Consider the following 9086-nt stretch of genomic DNA (forward strand, 5'->3'; position numbering starts at 1 on the left):
ATTTTTACGAATGAAATAATAATATCGTGCGATACAAGACACGTATTCACATGCAATGGAACAAACTAAAGTCGTAATGTAACTATCACAACGCAAGACTGATTCTATCGATGTCATTTCTCTTCCGACTGTACTCTTGAATATCATTCAAGTTATCTCGTGACCTTTCCTGTCGCCCGCTCTTCCTTATCGCAGTGTTCGATTCTCATTCCTTCCGTCGGTGATCCGTACTTGCGAGACCTATACCACTATCCAGCTGAATTAAAGCAGACGCTTGTACAGACTCTTATTATGCCTCATTTCGATTATTGTGACGGTTTATTCAATGATCTCAGGGTGGATTTATCCCAAAAACTGCAACGTGTTCATAATGCGTGTGTTCGTTTCATTTGTAATGTCCGCTACTACGATCACATTTCGCCTTCTTTCGATAAATTATTGTGGCTCAGGTTAAATGAGAGGAGAAAGTTACATTCCCTTTTTGTTTCTTATACCGAATTTTGCACACCTCTACTCTCTCTTACTTATCTGTCCGATTCCACAGTCTTTCTCGGTATCATAACTTAAATACTCGGTAACAATATGATAACACGCTAGAAATACCACTGCACACATCATCTCTTTATTCTTCATCTTTCACTGTTGCTACTTCTCGTCACTGGGATTCTCTGCCGCTTGAAGTCAAGGGCTGCCGAACTTCAATTTTATTTAAATGTAAATTAGAAAAATATCTTATGATGAGTTGCCAGACCTAACGTGTTGCAAATATTTAATGGAATGTGTTCCACTGTATTTATTTTTATTTTCTTTTGTTTCTTATTTTTATTGTGCAATCATGTAAATCGTGTTTATTTATCACTTAACGCCAATATGTATCCCACTGTGTTGTTTTTTTAATTATTAATCTATTTTTTTGTGTAGGCCTACATTTTATTCAATTGTCGGTTTCTGGTTTAATTATGTAAATCCTACTTAATTGTAATCTAATACTAATATGTATACTAATGTGTTTATTTTTACTTTTATTGTGTACATTTTTTTAATTGAATTATCGGCTTCTGTTTTTATGTGATTCGTATTTGATTCTAACAGCATTAATATGTATTCCACTATGTTTATTTTTATTTTATGAGGTAAATTTTTATGTTACTACCTCTTTTGATCTCATTATGTACCTAAATTGTATCAGTATGTAATTACTTAATTTCGATCCAGTTTTATGTTCAACTTTGTAAGCAAGTTTTAATCCTGGTTGAGTGTAAGAGAAGACCTTACGGCCTTAACTCTGCCAGGTTAAATAAAGCCATTATTATTATTATTATTATTATTATTATTATTATTATTATTATTATTATTATTATTATTATTATTAGATGAATCTTTCTTATGTCCCAGCCACTAAAAAATAAATAAAAAAAACCTTGAAAATGCCTTGGATTTATAGTATTGATTAGTAGAAATTGATGTGATCACTGGGAGAGCTGTAACCCGCCCTAAATACTTACTTTAGTTATATACGAAAATCGTCGTGCGTGAACGAAGAATACCGCCATATTTCTTTAATGTAACAGTGGGTTTCAGTGTTGCCAACATAGCAAGAATACTACACATCTAATCAAACCTAACCTAATCATTCTCACATTACTACAGACCTAATCAAACCTAACCTAACCTGTCATATAATACACATCTAATCTAACCTAACATAACCTGTCACATAACACTACACACCTGTAGTAACATTCCTCAGATTTAATATCCTTTCCTTTTCATGTATTGCCGGCTCTGCCAATCGTGTCGGTTTCCATCTAGTGGAAGTGGATCGTACTAATACTACTAATTTGAAGAAGAAGCAATCGTGACTCTCATAATAGTTACATTTTACACGTTTCGTGATATATTAAATGTCTTAATTGTAGTAATAATTCTATATAGTACAATAAGAATTGAAATGTGTTGTGGTTGTGATAAAAGTATTGAAAACTGGTTTATAGCGCCACATTGGCAGTAATAAAAGTGTGCGATATTCTTTCAGTGGCTGGCGGATGCTCTAGATTGACCTATAATAATTATTATTATTTACAAATGAATTTTAGGGAACCCGGAGGTTCATTACCGCCCTCACATAAGCCCGTCATTGGTCCCTATCCTAAGCATAATTAATCCAGTCTCTACCATCATATCCTGCCTCTCTCAAATCCATTTTTATATCATCCTCTCGTCTACGTCTCGGTCTCCCCGAAGGTCTTTTTCCTTCCGGCCTCTCAACTAACATACTATATGCATTTCTGTAAAATATTTCTGGATTCGCTCATACGTGCTAATAATAATAATAATAATAATAATAATAATAATAATAATAATAATAATAATAATAATAATAATAATAATAATAATAATAAAGGTCTTTATTTATATATAGGGGAGACTGTTGTACCTTCAGCATAGTGTACCTTTGAACATTTTTGTCTTTTAATTTTTGCTGCTACCTAGAGGACTCAAACTGAAGTAGATTGTAGAGAAAGCCGCTATGTAGCTCTGGTCGTAGTTTCGGTTTAATTTACTGCAAAGTGTGAGTTCCGTGGACAAAAGAAGTTTTTTTACTACCAAAAGTAAACATTTCGTTCATTTATATATGTTTCCTAACACAAAACCAGATTGTATTTGTTAATATCTTTCAAGTACAGTGTGTTCCCTATTATCTGGTGAGTAATAACATATTTCAATTTCCATGATTTATTCGAATCTCTAGTTTTGGGAGCCATATTTGTTTAAAAGTACACCGTCTTGTACCTTTGAACACAAAACATCTTGTACCATGGAACATGAACCAAGGTACACGATACTATCGGTTTTTGTTTTTCTTTTATTTTAAGATCATGTCACGAAGCAAGTCTGGAGTTAAGAGGCCCCACAATTGATCCGGATGCCTTGAAGAATTGGAATGACCTACCTGCAGCGGTCTTTGAGGGCTGTCCTTCCTTAAGGAGATTCAAGAATAATTTAAAAAGTTGTGTATAAAGTGCAAATTAAAATTAAGGTGACATTTAACATTTAATTTTTTTAAGGTGACATGTATTTATTTAGCCTGACGAGTTACTTCCTTGGTTTGAATTGTAAATTATTTAAAAATAGCTTGTAAGAGGGTTTTAGACTAGAAATGTTTAGTTTAAATGTAGTTCTGTTTATAAGTACAGTATGCATAAGGGTGTAATTATTTGACTTATTTGAACTGTTGTATCAGTGAAGCGAGGTGAGTCAGTGAAGTTATGGTTTTACAGTGCAGTGAATAGTTCCGATCAGTGATAATTTATAGCGTCAATGAAATGTGTTCTATAGTGTCAGTGAAATGTGTGCTAAAGTGTCAGTGAAATGCGTCATAGTGCCACTACAGTGAGTGAGATGAGAGTAAAGTGAAAGACTATTGAAACTTATGTAAGGCCTATACATAATAATGCAGGTTGAAATGTTTTTATTATTATTGTGTTAAATTATATTGTGTATTCTTATTGAATTGTATATAAAATTGTAGGCCTATTGTGTATTGTATAATTGTATTGTGTATTGTAAATTTATTGTGTATTGCTTATCATTTCTTTATTGTGTATTGTTTATATTGTGTATACCACTGCCACCGGGTGCTTGCACACTTGCAGTGCAAATAAATACATACATACGTACATACAAGGCTGTTGAAGTAGTTATTGCTCCTCCAGGAAATAAAATCTCAATCAGAGAAGCCTGCTCTGGTTTATGATTGCAAATACATTTTAAATATGATTGTCGGTTTTTACAGCTATATTCCCACCTATATTCCATGAGTTCCAACTGACAAGAGGGTATGTTCCAAGGTACATGAACCTGTTGTACCTTTGAACACATTACATACCCCTGCATTTTATTTTTTCCATCATTATTAGATCTGTAAAACAGGAAAATACAAACAGGAAGTTGTAAATGAATCTTCAATAATTATTTCAAGCATTTATTTTTCATTAAAAAATTAATTTGCCAAAATTAAAAAAAAAAATAAAATGTGAAACGTGTTTAAAGGTACAACAGTCTTCCTATATAAATAAAATATATAATTTGGTGATAATCGTGTAATGCAGATATATTGATATTCAACCAAAAATTCTGTAATAGTAAGTATAAATAATTGACATCAACATAGTATTAAGTAGAGATGAGAGATTAAAAATATACTGCTTCCAAAATATGATATGATCATGTTAGCAAGAAGCGAATATGCCATTAAGAAATAAATATACAAATTCCAGGAAGTCTCTGAAGAGTAAAATTGCAAAATATAACTCGAATCAACAAAGAACGAAGACGTTAAAAGTGAAGTTACTTGGTAGATCAATTAAAATAATATTAGGAAAGACACGAGTACAACAATTCTCAAGTTTTCCTATTTTGATAGGTTTAATCCATATACTCGACGAAGAAATTTCAGCTGAGATCCTCGTCTTAGAGTTTACCTGGAGAGCCTACATTTACATCTGAGGGATTATTTCCCCACTCATATTGACGAGGGTAACTGGAGCATGAATTCCTTTGCAGATATCTTGGTAACATACTAAAAAATTAAGCAAGCAGTATCACTGCCAGAATTTCCAACTGACTACACTTTAAAACTGCTACTACACATCTGCATTCAAGTCAGGAATGGATATATAGAGCGGTCAAGTGATTAATTCCATTCATAACAACCCATCTGCAGGACAAAAAATTTCACAGCTTATATACAGACGAGAAAAGCAGATTTGCAGTTGTGGGTACGCAAGACAAAAGAGTTTATTCTTGTACTACTACTACTACTACTACTACTACTACTACTACTACTACTACTACTACTACTACTACTACTACTACTGTTGTTTAGTTAACTATCCGAATACAGGTTTGAAACTCACAAGTGATGCCAACAAGGCACCATTTATGAGGCAACTATGCCAGGAGATAATGGGATATGGTAGCCAGCCCCTTTCCCCCTTCTTTGCGTGCATCGCCGATTAGCTACATATTACAAAAATAAGACTTCAGAACTACTACTTACTTACTTACTTACTTACAAATGGCTTTTAAGGAACCCGAAGGTTCATTGCCGCCCTCACATAAGCCCACCATCGGTCCCTATCCTGAGCAAGATTAATCCAGTCTCTATCATCATATCCCACCTCCCTCAAATCCATTTTAATATTATCCTCCCATCTACGTCTCGGCCTTCCCAAAGGTCTTTTTCCCTCCGGTCTCCCAACTAACACTCTATATGCATTTCTGGATTCGCCCATACGTGCTACATACCCTGCCCATCTCAAACGTCTGGATTTTATGTTCCTAATTATGTTAGGTGAAGAATACAATGCGTGCAGTTCTGCGTTGTGTAACTTTCTCCATTCTCCTGTAACTTCATCCCGCTTAGCCCCAAAATATTTTCCTAAGCACCTTATTCTCAAACACCCTTAACCTATGTTCCTCTCTCAGAGTGAGATTCCAAGTTTCACAGCCATACAGAACAACCGGTAATATAACTGTTTTATAAATTCTAACTTTCAGATTTTTTGACAGCAGACTAGATGATAAAAGCTTCTCAACCGAATAATAACACGCATTTCCCATATTTATTATGTGTTTAATTTCCTCCCGAGTGACATTTATATTTGTTACTGTTGCTCCAAGATATTTGAATTTTTCCACCCCTTCGAAGGATAAATCTCCAATTTTTATATTTCCATTTCGTACAATATTCTGATCACGAGACATAATCATATACTTAGTCTTTTCGGGATTTACTTCCAAACCGATCGCTTTACTTGCTTCAAGTAAAATTTCCGTGTTTTCCCTAATAGTTTGTGGATTTTCTCCTAAAATATTCACGTCATCTGCATAGACAAGAAGCTGATGTAACCCGTTCAATTCCAAACCCTGCCTGTTATCCTGAACTTTCCTAATGGAATATTCTAAAGCGAAGTTAAAAAGTAAAGGTGATAGTGCATCTCCCTGCTTTAGCCCGCAGTGAATTGGAAAAGCATCAGATAGAAACTGGCCTATACGGACTCTGCTGTATGTTTCACTGAGACACATTTTAATTAATCGAACTAGTTTCAGAACTACTACTGCTATTACAATATAATTTCGTAATGTTACTTATGATTTATGTTTAAGTAATCCAATCATTCATAATTTTCTACCAAAGGACAGGTCCTTTGCTGCAACCATTCTCAAATCTTCCCTTTTTTTCCGCATCCTCTTAGTCTCCGCATACTATCCACATATTTTAATGTTGTCCGTCATCTAATATTTTCTTATATCCCGAACCTTTCTCCCTTTCACCATTTCTTCCAATGCATCCTTCGGTAGGCAGTGTCTTCTTAGTCAGTAACCCAGCTAATTTATTTTTGTCTTCCTAATAAATTTCAGTATTCTTCTCTCTTCACCCATACTTTATAGCACAGCTTTATTTCTTATTTTTTCTGTCCATTTCAAATACTCCATTATTTTCCATATCCTCATTTCGAATGCTTGAAGTCGTTCCTCTTTTCTTCGTCGTAATGTCCATGTTTCTGTCATATAATATCATATCCACATAGAGCATTTTATTAATCCTTCCCTTAAGTTTTTTCTCGCAGAAAATATTTTTTTTATCTTAAAATCTTCCTTTGTTATTGCTATTCTACTTTTCATTTATTTGCATTTGGTTCTTTCTGATATTGTTTCTCATATTTACAGTGTTTTCCCATTATCCAATCAATATTATGATTACCAGTTAATACTAAAAGAGCAAAAGAACCACAATAAAAATTTGCAAAACAAATGAATCGCGGACGATGATATAGTAATATGCGTTACCAAGAGCGGTATGTTGAAATTTTCATGTTCGGGGAAAAGTTTGAAAAAGCGCAACGTAGTTGAGCTTTTTTAATTTCCGAGAATTGAAAGAAAACATACCGCTCGTGTATCGTACATTATTTTGTGCGAAGATCGTTTATTACATACCTGAAAGAGGAATTTCTAATTAGTTGCAATGAAATCTCCATCTTGGTTTCTGTTCAATGACGGCAATTTTAGAAAACAAAAATATCTATCTTCAACATTGTTGCTTTAAAATGTTTTCTGTGTTTATTATACTCTAGCAGGCCGTGATATACGTCTGTCTTTTTTTTCCCCCAGTCTATAAATGCGAACTTAAAACAAACGGCTTCCTTAATGTTACATGCATCACGAAATGCAGTAACTTTAGTGGAGTTGTAGAGTTTACTTAATTTTTGCAAATATTTAAAAACAATAATTAACAGTGCAATTTAGGTGAAATTGCAGTGGTAAGTTTCCAATTTATATTACTATAGTGAACGTCTCTAAAAATAATATGTTAAAAGCCTAAAGCACTAAAATGAATATGTCACTTAAGCGGTAAGAAGAGGGAAATTGTTATGTGTGTTCGGTTGGGAATACTGAATGTGGAATTTTAGACTTACCGCGGGTTGGTTTTGTGCGGAAACCAAGCAAATACGCACGATCTCGCACAAACGTATTTTGCGGTCTCATAAAATTATAACGTCACAATGTAAGGTATTTCCCATAAAATACAGAATGAACAAAATTCAAAGTCTATTGCAACGATAGAAAAAAAATGAACAATGATCATACAATTAAAAAAAAAATGGTCTCGAAACCTATGAATAACATATTGTTGTTGTTTATTGTTGTTTAGTCAACTGTCCGAAGACAGGTTTGAACTTCATAATTAACACCAATAAGGCATCACTCATGAGGCAACTAGGCCAGGAGATAATGGGGTAGGGTGGCCAGTTCCTTTTCCCGATTAGCTACATATTCCACTAATCATACTTCAGATGCATACAAATAATTGTTCTTCCTCTGATACATATACTGTCAAGTGAGATGTACAATGAATAATCTCACATTCATAGTGTATTTGAAATATGATTTCCTTCTAAACAGAGCACAAATTTTCTACTTCAATAACAAAGCCAATTATGTATTATTTCACTGATTAAAGTAATAGATTCAATTATTAAGCAATATAAAAAATACGCCAGATTATCAGCTTTCAGCTGGAAAAACAGTGTTGCTAACAGACAAAATTTCTTTACCACCCTCAGAAAATTTCTTTAGATGTCTTTGATGCAATAGATATTCATAAAATTGAAACTAGGAAAGCTACAAGTAGTGTTTCATAATTTTTATTCATCTTGTACTCTTCGTAATCAATAAGCAAAAACACGGTCTTTCTTTCGCTGAAAAATGAACATTTATCAAATTTATTAAGTTTATAATAAGTTCATATTTAGTAAGCAAAGTCTATTATGTTTGAACGTAAACACGATGAAATTAATACTTAATTCACAACATGGATGAAGTGCTTATAAATGTAATTTCGCTTCAGCGATGCAAAAATTAACTCAGATATGAATACTCGGAAGCCATAGGTCAGAATGCTCATAATCAAGCATTTAATTGTTTAATGCAATTCCGTAATTTAAAAGATAAGTCAAACTTTAATTGCCGGCAAATCCGAGCTTACACCTTTCCTTCGTCTTCTTTCAAGTATGATTTTAATTAATTCTCTACGTCATAATTAAATGGATGCTATATTCTCTGTAATTATAAAATGACATCCCAATTAGAGAGACAGAAACTCCTCATATTCTGATGTATAAGAAAGATAATTAAGCTATTACTAAATGCATCATATACAGGGTTAGTAAAAAGTCCAGCACCATCTAAATAACTTTTTGAAGCATGTGGTTCAGTGAAATGAAACTCGGTTTAAGGGGATAGCCGTATACTAAGAACTCAGTAATGGTATTACCGAGTTTTTATACATCCAGTTTAACCGGAAATAACTCAAACTCTCTTATGTTAAATGAAATACACAATATCTTTATATATAATTTGAACTGGTAATGAAAATTAGGGGAAAACGGCTGAACGGATTTTAATAAATGACGCCTCATTTTGAAGCTCGGAACCCAAGGTTTTTCAGAAAAATTAGTAGTTTTCAGTGAAATGCCAATTTTCCTACATCATTTTCCTATTTTCCAAAATCCATCTTTCGT

The sequence above is a fragment of the Periplaneta americana genome, chromosome 5 (assembly GCF_040183065.1).
Source record: "Periplaneta americana isolate PAMFEO1 chromosome 5, P.americana_PAMFEO1_priV1, whole genome shotgun sequence".
NCBI lineage: Eukaryota > Metazoa > Arthropoda > Insecta > Blattodea > Blattidae > Periplaneta > Periplaneta americana.